Consider the following 19,433-nt stretch of genomic DNA (forward strand, 5'->3'; position numbering starts at 1 on the left):
CTACCACCAGCCAACATCACAGAAGTACAACCATGTCATTTCAGAGAAATTAAAATGTGGATATACACAGATTTGCAATATTAAAAATACATCAGTTTTTCTCTATGACAAACAATACAATAAACTAATAAAGTGTTTAAAGCGACTGTCAGGGGATGCATGGGTCGCTCAGTTGGTAAAGCATCTGACTCTTGGTTTCAGCTCAGGTCACAATCTCCCAGTCCTGAGATCGAGTCCCACGTTAGGGTCTGTGCTGATCTGAGCATGGAGCCTACTTGGGATTCTCTCTCTCTGCTTCTACTATCCCCTGTGCATGCTCTATCTCTTTCTAAATAAACAAACAAACAAACAAATAAATAAACAAATTTTTAAAAGGACCATCAAAACTATTCTGTACTTCTAATTCTCAAAACACAAGGAATGGATATTTGGAAAGGTTGCTGCAAGGTCTGAAGACCTTTCCCACAAATTTCTATCCACTTGCTATGACCCTTAGTGGCAGCAGTGCCATCCAGCTAGTGGAATAGAAGACTAAGCAGATTCATACTCCCTCTTTTTTGTTTGTAGTATAAGGTTTATAAGATTTGGAGGCTAAATAGAACTAGAATTCCTTAAAATATTATTGAAATATAACTATGAAACTGCTAACTCAAAATCTGTTGGTAGATTTAAGATGATCAGATAAAATTTTCCTAAGCTTTCTCCCGATCCAACTATCTCCACCATCTCAACCAGCCTTATGTGTACTCAAAGCTCCTGCACGATCATGCGCAGAGCCTATAGAGATCTTAGTAGACAGCTTCTAGGCAACATTTTTATGGAGCCCCCTTCCAAGCTGTCATACTATTAGGTCATGAAAGGCATAGTCCTAGTTTTGTTCACCATAATATTCCTTACTTATTTTCTAACAAACTGGTTAATACACCTAAGTCTAATTTCTGGAGGTATGATCTATCATGTGCCTTTAGCTCATTATGAAAAAACAGTGCTAGGTCTCAAGAGAAGCTCTGCAAGTATCAGTTGATTGATTGGTATGACTGACACCCCTAGAAAGTACTGTCAGTGTGTTTTACCTGACATATAATTGGAACAACCTTCTATGAACTCTGTAACTTTTCAGGGCTCAGGTATATGGATGACGGATAGCAAATTCAAATTCTTTCTTATTCAGCAGGTTCATGTTTTCACTTACCTAAAGTATAAATGTTTATTTATGTCCCCATGATGTTTGAAATTCAGCATATTCAAAACCAAACTCACAACTTCTTTTTTAAAATAGCTTAACTTGGGGTGCCTAGGTGTCTCAGTCAGTTGAGCATCTAACTCTTGATTTCAGCTCAGATCTTAATATTAGAGTCGTGAATTCAAGCCCCACATTGGGCTCCATGCTGGGTGTGAAGCCTAGTTAAAAAATTGTTAAATAAATACATAAATAAAAATTGCTTCATTTCATAATTTTTCTATAACTTTTCTTTGAAACTTTATTGATGTGTCATGGGTTACATTCAACCCATTTTGCTTGTTCCTACTTTTATTTACTCATTCAATCTCTTCCCTAAATAGATTTCCAATCTTAATACTAACTCTCTTACTATGGTTTACATTTTGTTCTACTTGAGTCGGTTACTATTCTCCAGATACCGCTGGTATGATCTTCAGTCTGCACCCTCACACACTGTTCTTATGGCCTGGAATTCCTTCTTTTACCTGTACCCACCTGTGGGGCCCATCCTTTAAGGCACACCTACAATGCTAACTCTTCTCTGAACTGTATCTTACAATTATAACTACAAATAATTGCATAGTTCTGTAAACCCCCCACTGAGTACATTACTTCCTTACAGCCTTTCCTCTTATGTTATTGTCATTTGTTTGCTGGAGGAAAAAAAATGAATGGCAAAAGTTTGTGTGTCCTTTTCATATTTATTTTTCCTCTTCCACCTGTTCTCTAGTAGAGAGACTGTTAGGCTGATGACCATGATAGTTGATGACCCTATTCTGAATTAAAGTAGCCAGCCCCCTTGATATTAGGCTGTCATTTCATTCGTTTTCCTCCAGACCACCAGTATTTGAAGGCCAGGGTAAAATCCCTACCTCTTTTCTTTCTCCCTTTCTTTCCTCTTTCTTTTCTTCCTGCTCTGTCTTCTCTCATTCTTCTTCTCCTCCTTCACTGTCCCTCCTTGTTCTTTTCTAGAAGACTGAAGAGGATCTGAACAGAACAAGAAAGTTAATTAAAAGAAAAGAAAAACATATAGAAAGACATTTAATAAATCAGAATGTCTTCATGTAGAGGTGAATTTTTCAGTTAACAATGACTTTTTATGTAGCAAATTAACACGAGTTCCATCTCAATAGTGAATTATACAAGAGTTCATTTCAAAATAACATCATTAAAAAATAACATCATTTTCAGGGATTGAATATTCAAAAAGTTATTATAGGGAAATACTGTTAGCACCTGTAAAGTATTTTAAGAGCTATAAAATATGAAGTGCCAGGGTGCCTGGGTGGGCTTAATTGGTTAGGCATCTGCCTTTGGCTCAGGTCATGATCCCAGGGTCCAGGGATCGAGCCCCACACTGGGCTCCCTGCTCAGCGGGGAGTCTGTTTTTCCCTCTCCTTCTCCCTCTTTCTCTGCTCCTGCTCTTGCTCTCTTCCTCTCTTTCTCTCTTGCATGTGCTGTCTCTCTCTCTAATAAATAAATAAAATCTTTAAAAAGCACTCTTTAAAAAATGAAATAAAATACAAAAAATGAAATAAAATAAAAATACTTTCTATTACAATTATGTAACAGTTTGTGTATATAGAAAGTTACACCAGAATTTCAGATGCCCTGTCAAGCATCTTGAGTACACATGCACACACGTGCACGTGCACACACACACAGAGATGCATACATATACACACAAAAGCTACTTTGTCTTACTAAAGATTTGGTATCATTGGTAAAATTGTTGCAGTTGTGGGTGTCTGTCTGGGGAAGCAGGAAATAAGAACAAAATTTTGAACAGAACTCTGGGAAGACAGCATGAAATGTGGAATCTGTATTATCCATTCCAGTATGCTTAAGACAATTAACAGATAAATATCCATTCATATTACGATCCCTTTGATTGTTACCTGAAACAGCATGGAATAATCTATCAGTAATAGTCATTGAAAATAATTCACTCAAATTTTTTATTGGGAGAATGCAGGCATTCCACATTTAGTGGAATTTAAACTAAACAGATTTAGTTTTCTTTCCAATTCTCAAGTTTAGAAAAAGATACCTTGAAACTTTTTTTTTGGTTTCAGGTCCTATAATAATGCATTCTTCACAGGAAAAATGATCAGAAAATAGATCGTTTTTTAGCATTTTACAATGTTATTTTAAGGATTTTATTTATTTATTCATAAGAGACACAGAGAGAAGGCAGAGACACAAGCAGAGGGAGAAGCAGGCTCCTCACAGGGAGCCTGATGTGGGACTTGATCTAGGAACTCCAGATCATGCTCAACTGCTGAGCCACCCAGGCATCCCTACATTTTGTTTTTAACAAAAATATGAAAATATGTTTGCACACTTATATTACAATCTGGACATTTGCTAATATTTTCTCATTTAATTAGCAGATATTTAGCCAAAAATATTTCCATAAAAGTTTATGCCCAGAGGGTAATAAAATTTACCTCACAAAATCAAGGGATAGATAAAAAAATATATATAATTTTTTCCATATATAATGTTCAGTAGAATTAATATAATTGACTCAATACCATTATAATGTTATGTCTAAATTTAACTGGTAGATTCTTATATGTGACTATTATAATGTTTATTTCATCTTTGATATTAAACATATGACCTAGGGGCACCTGAATGGCTCAGTCAGTTAAGCTTCCTACTCCTGGTTTCAGTCCAGGTCATGATCTCATGGGTCCCGGGATGGAAACCCATATGGAGCTCCGCTCTTAGCAGGAATTCTGCTTGGAGATTCTCTCACTCTGCCCCTCCCCCCCACTCACATACCCTGGCTTGCTCCCTTTTTCTCTCTCTGTTGCTCTCTCTCAAATAAATGAATAAATAAATAAATATTTAAAAAGTCTTCAGAATTCTTAGAGCAACATCACTTATTGGCTTATGTAAAGACACAGTTTTATAAGACCTCAAGGAATCCAGGCCTTTGACGTTCTATCACTCCAGAGCAAACTCCTCTGCCTTGTAAAAGTAAAGCTGGTAAATTTTGGTTATAAAAACATAAAACTTCCTTCACCAACCATAAGATGGCCATTCTCTTAAAGTTTATCCCAACTGAAAGGCATCTTTGTTGAACAGATTACAATTACTCAGTTTTTATAGACAAATCCAGATAATGACCATTGTCTTCAAAGACGATGGGAAAAACATGCTTCCATTTATCATGATTTTATACAATAGACTGAAAACAGATTTCCCTGAAACAATCATGAAGTTATAAACATGCTTTGGTAGTTGCTGCTTTTTCACTTATTTCTTCATCTTACTGTATGATGTCACTCCCTCTACACACATCTTCTGCACCGGTGGGGGCTTTTATGATTTTGTTCTTTATAGAGACGGGATAAATGAAGAAGTGTTGAAGTCACTTAGCTGAGGGTACTCAACATCAGCTTCCCTGTTTTATGAGAGCTTCTGTATCATGGGACAGCATCATGCTTTATTCCCCTGAGTTTTACTAGCTTCATTCATAGAAGGTAAGCAAAGGACTATGCTGTCTCTACACAGATGTGTGTTACAGTTGGAGCTAGCTGATTCAAGTAGCTATGTCCAGCCTTACCTTTTAAACTCAATATAGTGTAATGTTACCTAAAACAATTGTGCATATTTCCTAGACACAACTGAAGGAAAAAAGAAAATTGTTGCATATAGTTGAAATGGAAATAATCATTATTAGTAAGTGGTAGTTGCATGGTCTTGAAAACATGTATCTTGAGAGACTTAAGAAAATAGAGATTGGGTTTGTGAAAAACATCATATATGTATATACATAGATATACATATCTATGTGTATCTGAGATAAAGAGAGATTGGGTTTGTAAAAAATTTACATATATGTGTGTGTGTGTGTGTGAGTGTGTATGTGTGTGTATCTGCAATGGTTGCATTTAGAATACTGCTGGCCTAACTAATGTATATGTATCTGCAATGGTGGCATTAAGAATACTTCTTGCCGGGGATCCCTGGGTGGCTCAGTGGTTTGGCGCCTGCCTTTGGCCCAGGACGTGATCCTGGAGTCCCGGGATTGAGTCCGGCATCGGGCTTGTGGCATGGGGCCTGCTTCTCCCTCTGCCTGTATCTCTGCCTCTCTCTCTCTCTCTCTCTATCATAAATAAATAAATAAATAAATAAATAAATAAATAAATAAATAAAATCTTAAAAAAAAGAATACTTCTTGCCTAACTAATATGAACACCATATGGAAAAGAATTTAATGACTACAGACTAAAAAACTAACCCTTTAACTGAATTTGATGGACATGTGAAAATTTCATCCTACTTTATCCTAAAAATTTGGATTGGAATGGAGAGAAAATAGCTGACTGCTTTTCTTTCACCTCATTTGATCTGCATGGCTGCTCTGTCCATTGACAGAATGAACAAATTGGCATGGAGTCACTCTATTCTAAGGGTCATCAGTATTATTAGCTTGAAGAGTCATGGTATCAGATTTTGCTTTCATACTGTATTTCCCTAGAGGATATCAGTGCCAAGAATTAGCCTTCTCTGCTCTGTTCTGGAACATGAAAACCAGGATCTCTAGAACTGTGTCAAGTCAGTGAAAAAGTCATTGATGGAGAGCTTCATGTACTGGTTGAGAAAACAAAAATACTTTAGAGCAGAGCTGGACAAATGTTTTCTGTAAATCTTTTAGGCTCTGTGAACCATACAGTCTGTGACAAAACCTTTCAACTCCACAATTGTAACAGGAATGCAGACACAGGCAATCATAAATAAGAGTATGACAATGCCAGTAAAAATGTATTTACCGAAAGAGGTGAAGGGCTATGCTGTGGCTTGCCAAACCTTGCTTTGGAGGCATGTTGTCTCCAAAAATTAGCCAAATGTATATCATTTTTTAGGGCATGTGGATGGGTGGTGTGATGTGAGGAAGGAGAGAGATACACAGAGAGAGACAGAGACAGAGACAGAAAGACATATTTTAAGTACACCAGTATAGCGTGGCTAGTTGGAGATGGTCTCTTTAAATTTCACCTCATAGGCCTGTTTTTTTGCTAGAATCCTCTTACAGAAATGCATTGGTAATGCATAGGACCTTGACACTGATGAAGTATTAGCCCATTATCCTCCTTTAATATTTAACTTCTCTAGAAGTGTTCTAAGTAGAAAACTATGGTAAAGCACATGGAGGTTCTCAGCTTATTTGAATATAGACCTCACAATTATTCCCTTTCTTCCCTTCCCACTTAAAAATCTGTTAATGGAAAAAAAAAAAAAACACTTTCTGAAGGTAGTTTGAATAATAGAACTTTAACTTATATTAGTGATGGGGTTCATGTCAGATTTTGCTGGAAAAAATGATATGGAGCCAGAAGCAACCAGGGAGGAGGGGAAAGTATGGTCAAGGTCTTGCCGGACCATTACAGGGGCAAAGGAAGTGGAAAATGAGAAATTAAGCCCAGCTACTCACTGAAGACAAATTAAAACTTGCCAGGTCCACCAAAAGCTCTGTTCTTTTGTACTTAATGAAATTATTTGACATGTCCCATGGCTAAACTCACATAACCATAACACAATATTTATTTCTTTATTTTATTGATGTTTTACTTTTAAGAGAGATTACTAATCATATCTGTGTTTAATTATTTGCTTGTGGTCACTGATCTTAATTATAAACTGAATAAAGAGAACTGTGAGCACTTAATCATAAGTATGTAATCATACATTACATTTCTGTAATGTGAAAATATGAAACGAAAATGATTATAAGAAAAAATAAATATACCCCATCTACTTCCAAAAAAAAAAAAAAAAAAAAAAGGACAAAATGAACTAAAAAAGTGAACTGAGGAATTAAATGATTGGATAGATTTTTCTTATATACAAGTTTAGGTCATTTTCAACTTCAGTATGCATTACAGATATATTTATCATTCTTTCAATAGCTCAGGGCTAATTTTATTTTATTTATAACTTCTTGATTGTCTTATAAATTCCCTAGCTTAAATTGCTTTTAAAGATTGGTTTTGAAATGGAAGTATTTGTTAATGAGTAAATAAGAAATATAGTTGACTAAATATTTGTTGTATAATGTTTCATAGGGTAAGTGAAGTCACAAACATTTAATGCACAATTAATTGTGCTACCATATTTTAAAACTGTTTTTTAGGGAAAGGACTCTGCACAAATTCTTGAAGAGTATTTGTATTCTAAACACATCTGTGCTTAAATTAACTATTGTAAGAGATAAGCAATAGTAAGGTTGAAGCAGGGATCAAAAAATGATGTGAACTTGTAAATTAATGATAACATTTTAAAATGCCCATCAGAAATAGAAGATACTTTATATACTCTTCTGCATTCACCTCTTTTATCCTAGACAGTAACTTAGGAAAATGTATCTTTATCAATATGTATTGAAGCTATAAACTGAAAAAAAATAATGTGATGGAACTAGAGCACAATAAAATACTTTGAAAACAAATCAAAAGGTGGCACAAGATGCTTCTTAAAATTACTCCTTTCATATTTCTATGAATGCTATTTCTTATTTGTTGATATAATAGGCTTTTCAAGTTACGGTTTTCCACCAAGAAACTAAAATACCCTTTAGTCATCCTAAGCTGTAGAGAGATGAGTTTCTGAGGATAGTTTTACAGTATCAGCTTGGATAGCATTCCTGGGCAAAAATCCTAAGAAAATGAAATTATATGCCTGAGTTTCTTGTTTCTACTTTTCATTTTATGTGAAATCACACCTTCTTGGTTTTTAATGGCTAGGAGAGACTTTTTTTTTTAACAATTTTTGAATTTTTAGAATAAAACCTGTCAATTACAAAAATTGATGAAAGTATTTTATAATACCTATCATTTAAAAGAAAGAAGTTAATCTGTGTTAACATTTGTATTGGATAAACTTTGTATTTCAAGTAATGGAAGGGCACCGAATATAATTCAACTGTGTCTTTTAAAAATTCCACTAGAGGGCAACATGTCCCAAGATTTTTTTTGTTGTTCATTTGCAGTTTCAGGGAAATAGCCAGTTTTATTCTCTATCATGAATAAATGTCATTGATTTAATATTTAGCAGTATTATTGTTATCTTTATGATGCACATGTGGTCCGAATGAATACTATCTCATTTATAAAAGATAATAGTATGGGTGTTACTCTTGGTTTTAATTAGTTACAATCAACACTCTTCAGTTAACCATAATTACAAGAATAAACACCAAGTAAAAACAGCATTATTTTATAGGTTGATAAGTTCATGTGGTGAGGTATTTAATGTCATGTATGTTTTAAATTATAAGCATATATAAATGGTTCTAGGTTAAAGAAAAATAAAAAAAACATAGGAGACTTTGGTAGTGAATTTGAAATTCAATTTTGAAGAAATAAAAGAATTTGCTCATTATACATCCTCAAGGATTATTTAATCATGAGTAGGAAGACTAGCTGAACGATGTCAGCTCAGTATTGCTTTACCCTTGCTGAGAAAGAGGGTCTGTTCAAAGGTGGCAGCCTCACCATATTTTAGAAGTCTTTCCAAACACTGCTTTGTTTACAGCTTGAGCTCTTCAATCTCCTACTTCTCCATTTACCCATTAATAATGACTAAAGGAAAATATTTTAAATACAGGTGGTTGTCCTTAAGACACTGACATTTTAGAGAGCATAGGGCTGTTGTTTACGAATAAATTTTCTGTAAGAGAAAGAAAAGAAAAATTTAAAGTTGGGGAAGTAGTACACAACTAGCTTTGGAAATCATTATATGGGTTTAAATAGAATTATATTTAGAAAGAAACAAAATAAAAAATATATACACACCTTAGTGTACTTTCTCTATGACAGATATTATGCAGGAATAAATATAATTATCACCTACTGCAATGAAACAGTGAAATTTTTCTACTTATTGTTTAGTTAATAACATAATTTATACTCTTCATATTTACAAAAATAATAAGTGCTCATTACATAAAAAATTAAGCAGCAAAGATTTAGTTTCACTGTTATTAAATCATCCTCTTAATAAACTATCATCTTGGGAATCCCTGGGTGGCTCAGCGGTTTAGCACCTGCCTTTGGCCCAGGGCATGATCCTGGAGTCCCGGGATCGAGTCCCACATAGGGCTCCCTGCATGGAGCCTGCTTCTCCCTCTGCCTGTGTCTTTGCCTCTGTGTGTGTGTGTGTGTGTCTTTCATGAATAAATAAATAAAATCTTTAAAAAAATAAAAAAAATAAACTATCATCTTTAACATGCATATTATACAAATAGATAATAGCCGGACCAGGTTTTGAGTCTTTACATTGTATCAATTATTTCATCTTCCTACTCCCCTATGCAATTAGTGCTAGTATTACATTAGTAATTATTATAATTATCACATTTTTATTATTAAGCCTATTGTTATCCCCATTTAATAGCTGAGAAAACTGAGACATTGTTAGCAATATAGATAATTGGAAGAATAGAGCCACATAAACATACAGAAACATAAACATACAGAAACAAAGAAACAAATGGAATATAAGTTCCCAAAACTAAATGCCTCTAAAACTAAAGAAAACAAGATTATGAAAAACTTTTCAAAAATTCAAGCTTTTTTAAATTTGAAGTCAATTAACATATAGTATATTATTCGTTTCAAAAGTAGAGTTTAGAGATTATGAGTTGCACACAACACTCAGTCCTCATTATATCAAGTGCTCTCCTTAATGCCCATCAAAAAAGTCAATCATTTTAACCTCATATTTCAAATTTAGATAGTACGAGTTCCCAGCAATGGATGACAGAAATCAGGACCTTTGCACATAACCTTTCCTCCCCTTTATCTTAATTATCATGAATTTGATTAATATGTTCATAGTGTCTTTATAACATTCCCACTGTATTCTATAATCATAATTTGTACTGTTGCTTAGCCTTAGATTTGTTTTAAATAGGTTACCCCAATTTTTTTACCAGGATTTCATTTTTGAAATGTTTAATTTCTTTATGTATTGCCTAAACATTTTTGTAAATTCCTATCTATCGTCAAGAAGCAAATTGCCAGGATGCACTTCGGGTAAGTATTTCCTCGCTTCTCTGTCTTTAATCAAATATTACTCTGGAAAATTCAGCTCAATATAAATTTCCCTCTTGAATGTAATCTTCCCATTTCTGCCCAGATTACTGTATGCTTCTTTATTTACTAAAAGTATTAAATTTAATTTATCTGTTCAAAAAATCCTTACTTAAATACCTGTGATGTACAAGCATAGCTGCTGGTGATATAATAGTGTAAGGAGGAAAAGGCTGGCTTCTTGGAGCATACTTTTTAATTGAGGAGAAAGATGATAAGCAAATATCTATCTGCCTATATGTCTGTCTATTTATCTATCTATCCTTCTCATGTCAGATAGTGCTCAGTACTTTGGGGAAAAAATGTAAAAACAGTATTGGAATCATGAATCAGCTGTAAGTGGTGATGCTGTTTGATGAAGGATCATTAGGGAAGACTTCTTACTGGGGTTATGTTGTAGGAATGAGTTAGGGGCAGAGGGCACTAGACAGAGAAAGATAAGGGAAAGGCCTCAGAGTCAGGCTCCTACCCACCCCAAGGAAACAGAGATAAGACAGTAAAACAGAAAAGTAAACCTTGCTCCCTAGCTCCAAAATGTTAGGGAGTATCCCCCCTTTAATGGCTTCTTAGTAATCACAGAAATTCACCAGACCACAAAGAAATATGTCATTAAGGTGTCCATAGTTCCCTCTCAAACCAAGACAACACAATCTCAAGGCCCTGGGCTACCTGACTTGGCTCACAGAAGCCCCAGATGTTGAGAAATATTATGCAGGAGATATTAACCTGGGAGAAGGGAACACCTTGTTTGGGCTCCTGATATTTACAAAAGCGTCTTGTTTGTTACTATTATGGTTACAAGTCCACTGGGTTTGGTCTAACTATAGACAAATTTACAAATCCACTCTGATATTGATAAGAAATTTACCAAATTCCCTGTCAGGTTCTCATAAAAGATGGACCATAAAACCCCCCCCAGTGGCAACCCTGTTGGGACCTCTCTCACTTCTGAGAGCTTTCTCTGTGTCTCTGCTTAATAAACTTCTGTCACTCTGCTGGCTGTGCTGCTGTTCCGAGATTCTTCGACTCCTTGGGATGAGAACCAAGCCCTCCTGCACCAATGTGGATGAATTAGCCATGAGGATATATGGGGTTCCAGGTCAAAGATCCACAGAGTATTCATTTCATGTAAATTTTTTCTGGAATATCTGTTTTCTTTGGATCTGTAGATTCAGGTGCTCATTTAATGAAAGTTTGTATCTTGCCTGTTTTTTTTTTATTATTTTCTGTTCCTTTATATTTTTGTACCATTTTTTATGACAACCAATCATGCGAATGTTGAATGTATGTTGTCTTTCCCTTCTATAATGTCCCGCATAACTATACACTTTTGTTTTTTCATTTCGCTTTGTGTGAGTTCCTCACACTTGAGTATGCTGAATCTGTGCTGTCTTCTCTTGATTCCTCTCTTTACACCTTTCACTTCTGCCCTTGGAGTAGAGCTGTTTTTTATTTTAACTGTGTTAGCTCCCCTCTCATCCTTTTATTTTGTCTTAAAATTTGCCCTTCCTTCCATCTTCCTCTTTTTTTAAATATATCTTTTCTTAAAGGCCCTTTTTCTTTTCTTTTTTTTTAATTGTAATACTTTATTGAAGCTAAAAAGAATTATTTCTTTAAAGGAATAATTTTAGTGATTTTTGGATGATTTACAGTCTTCATGTGGCTTTTTCTTTTTTTCGCTCTTTTATTTTGACTGTTTCTCTAAGTTTTCATGTAAGTTTCATGCTGACTTTATATTTAAAACTCACCTTTAAAAAACAAAAAAACTCACCTTTAAATTCGGCTGTCTGCTGAAAAAAAGTGTGAAGCATGGAGGGGAAAAAAAAACTTGGGAACAATTTTTGGAGCAGTCCAAAGTTTGTGTTTTATGGTATTCAGCTGCTATTTTTCATGGGTTTTTTAAATCAAAGTGTAGATCTTGTATGACTTTTAGAGTAATGAACCCAAAAAGCCACATGTACACAAGACTAAGAATTTCATAATTTCTGCCATGATCTTCAAACTAATCTTCAGTGTGAAGTTCATAATTGTTTTGATTTTAAATCCTCTATTAAATTGATGTAAAATTTATTTTCAACATATTTTCAGATATTTTTAAATTAAAAGAAAAAACACTGAGTGACCAGAAAGCACTGGTTAATTTGATCCTTTCAGAAATTAAATTTTGTATATAAAAAATATGTTTATAAAAGAAATTATATATACATAGATGTCTACAGATATCATCAGGTCCTAGCATATCAATTTTTAAAATTTTAGCTTAAATCTATCAATATTTTTTAAAATGTTCAGTGTAGAGATTTAATACATATTATAAATTATACAGTATAGCCCTTAAGTGCTGTTTTTGTGTTTGGACTTATAAAGTTTTAAATCCAAAATAATGTTTCATGTTTTTGTAGGAAATGTATTTCTGAATTTTAAGTAGTAAAAGAGGAAGTGTGTATGTATGGCCCATAAAGCCAAGAAGCCTGTGCTCTTGAATCATTGTCATAATATCGTACATTTTCTTACTCTCTTCAGCAATTCTCTCCCATTGTAGTCATTCAATTCCAGATCTGTTTACTAAAGCCCTGACTTAGATAATACCTGACACCTGTTGTCTTCCAAAAATTTTGCATTTGCATATTAGTACATTGGATTTATTTTATACTTTAAAATATCTAGTTACTCAAATTAATATTGATTTGAGCACGAAATTTCTGGCTTGAAATGACTGTCAAGGACTTGCAACCAGGAATTTTAATAATAATAATAGTCTTGAGGATTTGGTCATGTGACTTTTCATTGAAAAGTTATTTTGGAACTATTATATCAGTTTCCCAAATACATATTTTAATTCCAGGTGGAATTAAAGAGCTTCTAAGTTGTGGGTCTCATGCTACTTCATGCAATGTTAAGATAAATATCTTTGCCAAGTTTATGGAAAAAATAACTCATAAATGGTTTACAGAAGTTTAAATATGTAACTCTAGATTGCACTCTACTACCTCTTTTGTGGGGCAAAACATGTCCCAGTTCAAATTCAGGGGTCTCCAAGCTGTAGTCTTTTTGACAGGTAGGATATCTGGTATACCCTATATTTTGAAGAAACGTCAAATGTGAGTGACAGTTGAAAAATAACAGCTGGCCTAGAGTATTTAGGCTAGAATTTAATGGCCTCTATTCTCACTACTGCTGTAGGTATTGGCAGATGCCTTAAAGCAAGTGCCCATTCCCCTGTTCATGTGAACAGCCATTTTCAAGTTGCAAACCTATCATTGAAAACACTAGGGCCAGGGCAGGCTTAACTGTCCATGCAGGGTTCGGATCACTATACCTCCTTCCTTATTTTTTCTAGGAATCTGGTAATTTCTCTTTTTTGGCTTTCATAATATAAAATACAGATATAAAATATAAAATCTTTAAGATTCAATCATTTTCTTTTTTTTTTAAATTTTTTTTTTAAAATTTTTATTTATTTATGATAGTCACAGAGAGAGAGAGAGAGGCAGAGGGAGAAGCAGGCTCCATGCACTGGGAGCCCGACGTGGGATTCGATCCCGGGTCTCCAGGATCGCGCCCTGGGCCAAAGGCAGGCGCCAAACCGCTGCGCCACCCAGGGATCCCAAGATTCAATCATTTTCTAAGAAAACCTAGCCATTGTATTTTTCCGCATCTTACTACCTCACTTGCCCTATAGAAGAAAGATTCCATCAGAACTCTAAACTGATTCACTCCCCCCAAAAAATGGCCAAAGTAAATATAGGGTACCTATCTTACTGGGAAAAAGAATAAACAATTCCATCAATTTTTTGTCACTCTTTCAACTTTGCTCTCCAGTTTTTTATGTATTTGCTAAAGACTCTAGAATGTCATGAATTGAGCAAATCAATTACTGGCAACAGTGATCCATGACATTGAGAGCCAGGGTAAAATTTCATAGGCAGTTCTACTGCTTCTCCATTTATTGCCCTCTCCAAATTGTACAGAAGGTTCCTGGAAGCCATTGCTGTCTTACCATCCTACTGTCAAGAGCTCAGCTGAGCACGATGGGCTGAATTTCTAAGTGTTAGAATAGTTAATTTAATCAGTAAGCCAAAAGTGAAAGTTCATAGTCAAGTCTTTGATAACTTACAGAGGTAATACAAGCATGAGGCTGGAACTGGAGAAAGTGCCTCTCCATCCCTCCCTTTCGGTTTTCTCCCATTGAACAGCATGGATCTGCATAGACCTGGGGGCCATGGAATCATTAAGGGAGCCCTAAGCAAAAGGCTCAGGTGGTTCTATGAGAAGGAGATGGAGTGGGTAGAGAGCTGTAGAAGAGAAGAGTGACAGAGTACTAAGAGCGGAGGAAGTATCAAGAATTCTCCTTCTTCTCTGCAGACCCCAGACCCCTCAGAAAGGAGGCTAAGGGAGAGGCACTGAAGGAGGCCTCAGCTGAAGATTTCACCTCAAATAGGTCTCTGGATGAAGGAGCCCAGCCTAGGGACACAAATATGCAAGGAGCACTATGCCAGCCAGAGAGGCTGAGCCATTGGTTGCAAGTCCCTTTAGGCAGTGCCGGTGCATCAGCTGTGTACTAAGTCTGGTGTGAGGAGGGCAGCTTTCCCCGTTGCAGGATGCTGGGTAAAGACTTTTTGTAATTGCCTTTGTAATTGTAATTCAGGTCAGCCTGAATAACCCCAGAAAGGTTTTTAACCAGCAACTGGACTCCTCACCCCCTCCTTTACTCTAGCTCTTTTCACTTTCTCTTTTTCACTTCTTAGGTATCTGTGTGGGCTTTTTTCCTCCTCCTCCTCCTTTAAAGATTTTATTTATTTGGGCAGCCCTGGTGGCCCAGTGGTTTAGCGCTGCCTTCAGCCCAGGGTATGATCTTGGAGCCCCGGGATCGAGTCCCACGTTAGGCTCCCTGCATGGAGCCTGCTTCTCCCTCTGCCTGTCTCTCTCTGTCTGTCTCTCTCTCTCTCAGTGTCATGAGTAAATAAGTACAATCTTTTTTAAGATTGTACTTATTTACTCATGACAAAGAGAGAGGCAGAGACATAGGCAAAGGGAAATAGGGGGCTTGATCTTAGGACCCTGGGATCATGACCTGAGCTGAAGGCAGATGGTCAACCACTGAGCCACCCAGGTGTCCCTCCTCCTCCTCCTTCAGTTTTATTTTACTTAGTTTTTAAGTAATCTCTGCACCTGGTGTGGGCCTTGAATTCATGTTCCCAAGATGAAGAGTCACATGCTCCTCAGACTGAGCCAGCCAGGCACCTTTGGCTCTTCTTTCTTAAACATATATGTGCCTAAGGAGAGTGGTCAAAACAACTGAAATAGTTCAGAAAAGATTTAGTGTCAGAAGGTGAAGTGAGTTTCTTAGATGAGGGGGAACCCACCTCAGAGAGGTCCGGGGAAGGGAGTCATTACAGGAATAGCATGTACAAAGGTACTGATCCAGTGAGGGCACTATATGGCTTGGGTTTGACCAGAGCACACACTGTAAGGCAAGGACAGCCGAGAGATCCCTTTAGGAGGCCAAAATATGAAGTAGCACATATACCATACCAAAATTTAAATTTTTTTCCCCAGTAAAGATAGAAAAGTGTTGAAAACCTTTAATAGCAAATGATATAATAACATTTACATTGAAGAAAATGTCTAAGCCTAGGCTGGTGCATGAACTCGTAATAAAATATGAAAACAAATAATGAGGCATCTCAATTTTTAAGTGGGGTTTAAAGTCTCCTTGCACCAAGGCAAAATTGATTATTTGGATCTGTCCTTAAGGGAGACCACTTCAAAGATCAGAAATGAGTTGTTAGAAGACTTGCCACATTCTTCCTTAGTGTGTGAATGCTTCCTTTGAAATACACACTGTGTAAAATCTCCACCTACAGAAATATACTCATGAGTACTTGTACTGCGCTGCCACGCACTAGGAATGGTGACTTCGGAGAGAGTGGGCGAAGAAAATATGCTGCTCACATGGGGGGGGGAGGGGTGGGAAGACAACCTACACATAACCAGAAGAAAGCTATGACTAAACAAAGGCAGTTTGGTATCAATATCTGGTTAAACTGTTTGTAGAGTAGAACTTTGTCTTTAAAAAAGAACAATGACAACAGAGAAGTATTATCTATTTTCTTTACAGTATAGAACTCTTTCTGATCATTATCTGTGATATTATTGACCTGTCCTTTATGTCCATATTTTTAATGTTTATACTATATATGCAAACTCATGTTAAGGAAGAGCTAAATCCATATTTTTTTGACTTCAGAATTGGAATTGCCAGTTATGTCTCTTGAGTTGTAAGTCTGAAATCCTTCTACAAAAAAAAATTTTTAAGGTTTTATTTATTTATTCATGAGAGACGCAGAGAGAGAGGTAGAGACACAGAGGAAGGTAGAAGTAGGCTCCCTGCGGAAAGCCCGATGTGGGACTCCATCCCAGGACCACAGGGTCACTCCGTGAGCTGAAGGCAGATGCTCAACCATTGAGCCACCCAGGCATCCCTCTTGAACAAAATTTTTTTGACTGATAGTTTCACCCATAGCGATATATGTTAGTACTTGCTTGCATGTGTAGTTTTTCAGATTTATTTTTTACTAAATATACACATGCAAATTACATACTAATATTGTATGTTAGATCACTTAAGATTACTTATCTATATTGAATATGAAGCCTAAATGTTTAGGGCTACAGCCATTTGTTCTTCATTATTGATTATTATGGAAAATGGGAAAGGGAGATCCAATAGGATCTTGGGGATCACGGATATGCTAACTGATTTCTACAAAAGTTAGACATAAAGCATCCAAGGGTGATTCATAACAAATTAAGTCTGGTTTCCTTGTCATTGTATATAGTGTATATAGATCTTGGTCTAAACTAAGAAATCTATTTTGTTTCAAGTACATGACTCTTAGAAGATTTAATGATGGTGGTTTCTTAATTTTCAGAGTATGTCCGTTAGGTTCATAGAATAGTATTTATTGACTTTAGCAGTTAATTAGAGCTCTGTAAAACAGTCTGAGGATATTAATTCATCACAGTGTTTTCCAAACCAAAAGGATTTTATTTCCCCAATAATAAGTTCAAAATATTGTATGGTATAATTTTTAAATAGCAACGCATATTTTTAAAAAACCATGAAAAATGTTATTTTTGTTTGGTTATGATTTTTATCATTTTTATTTTGAAGAATATGGTTGTTTTATGAAACAATGGAAACCTTAAGAAGACATTTGTTTGCAATGTCATTTAAAGTCCCTATCATTAAGGCGCCTGGGTGGTTCAGTGGTGGAGCATCTGCCTTTGGCTCAGATCGTGATTCCAGGGTTCTGGGATCGAATTCCGCATCAAGCTCCCTGGAGGGAGCCTGCTTCTCCCTCTGCCTGTGTCTCTGCCTTTTTCTGTGTCTCTCATGAATAAATTATTAAAATGTTTAAAAATACATTTTAGTAATATGATGATATTTTAAGGGAAAATAAAATCCCTATTTGTGAAGCCATGAGAAACAAAGAACATTGGACATTAATGTATTTCTTTCATGCTAATTATATTAAGATTATCCCATATTGAGATTATTCAAATTGTGTCACTCAAAGATTCATTTTGGTCTTATTTATACAGATTTATTAATTTTTATATAGATGTAGATAATTCTCAGGGTTTTTTTCTTTTCTTTAACTTTAACATATTGTTATATTTTTCTTTAGTTAAAAAAAACAGAGGATGGATTATTTTGTAGTCAGAAAGGGCTAACATATGTAAGTATTAATCTTTCTGTCCCATAGAAGGTAATAATGTCCACTAGGTGACTCATTTTAACTCCTTAGTCACTTTGTGTTTTTACTGGCTTTTTAATATCTTCACAGTTTTTCTACAATTTTAAATAGTACTATCTTTAAAACAACTGGAAAGTTACGCTTCTCCTTTTCCTCTTTTTTACGTAAGGAAAATAATATACAATGATCATTTCTCATTAATTTCTCAATTGCTAAATGTTGAGAAATGAATCATGAATGTTCAAATGAGATGCCCTATCCATGGGCCTCTGAAATTCATTCAGTAGAGGAATGGTAAATTCCTTAAATTATTTACTTAAGGGCTTAGGAACCTATTAAGCCCTTAGGCCAGGTGACACCAGAAGGCTGAGGTGAAGGCTGAGAGTTAAAGCTCTCTTAATGACATAGACTTCAAACCCTGGTATTAGGGAAATGAAGAAGATTAAGATGTCAACTCAAACCTCAGCTATACTCTCAGTCTATACCCTTTCCTGATGGGGGAAAATAAAACAAAGGGTCTCCAGGAAGCAGAAAGTCAGACTGTGGTTGTCATCTCTATTATCCATCAATCCCAAGTATTGTACGTACTGGTAAAAACCTATTTGGGAGCTGTCATTGATATAGGTGAGCCCCCGACATCCTACTGAAAATGTTGCTGGACAATCCAGGAGTTAGTACTTACTCGTGAAATTGTTTTATAAAGAATAAAATAAAGAGCTATTCCACTGTCCATTTGCTCATTTAGCCTTTTGTGCCATCGAAGAGTATTGGAACATTAGACATTTTCCTGGAGACAGAGAGATGAAATGAGTTCACAGACAGTAAAAATGAAGTGGTTGCAATACATTATGACAGATACTTTAATTAAAGTACTATTCTAGGAGAGCGGAAGACACATGCATGCCTAACAGTCTCTGGGGTAGCCAGGAAAGATTTTGCAGGAAGAGTAGGAGTTTACCAGATAATGGAAACACCAAGTATAAAGGTATTTCCCTACATTTACTTTTGTACATTAAAGAAGATATATACTTAACTGCAGGGAGTCCAGAATTGTTTGCATTTGGGAGGTTTATGCACAAAGAGCTGTAATAATTGGACAATAAAGTTATAAGAATATCTATTATTTTGTGGTTCTTCTCTAAATGCTAGGTATTCTTCTGAGACTTTTGAATCCTCACCACATCCCTTCTATGTCAGCACTTTTTATAAATTAGGAAACTGAGGCATTGAGGGAATAATAATTTATATATATATATTTGTTTGTTTGTTTGTTTGTTTGTTTGTTTTTGAGAGACAGAGAGCAGGGAGAGGGGCAGAGAGTATCCTGGAGCAGACTTCTCG

General features: G+C 35.6%; 1 protein-coding gene and 1 long non-coding RNA gene across 8 annotated transcripts in view; one reads left to right on the forward strand and one right to left on the reverse strand.

Annotated features, from left to right (window-relative positions):
* The window catches only part of ROBO1 (roundabout guidance receptor 1), a 1,125,490-nt gene that overhangs the window by 236,519 nt on the left and 869,538 nt on the right, over positions 1 to 19,433 (forward strand). The window lies entirely within an intron of this gene.
* On the reverse strand, positions 1,995 to 18,879 carry LOC119867038. Its single transcript, XR_005382103.1, has 3 exons — positions 18,775 to 18,879; positions 8,731 to 8,905; positions 1,995 to 2,209 (listed from the first exon to the last, which is right to left on the reverse strand). It is a non-coding gene; the product is annotated as an uncharacterized LOC119867038 (long non-coding RNA).

Source organism: Canis lupus, chromosome 31 (genome assembly GCF_011100685.1).
Source record: "Canis lupus familiaris isolate Mischka breed German Shepherd chromosome 31, alternate assembly UU_Cfam_GSD_1.0, whole genome shotgun sequence".
In the NCBI taxonomy this organism is placed as follows: Eukaryota; Metazoa; Chordata; class Mammalia; order Carnivora; family Canidae; genus Canis; species Canis lupus.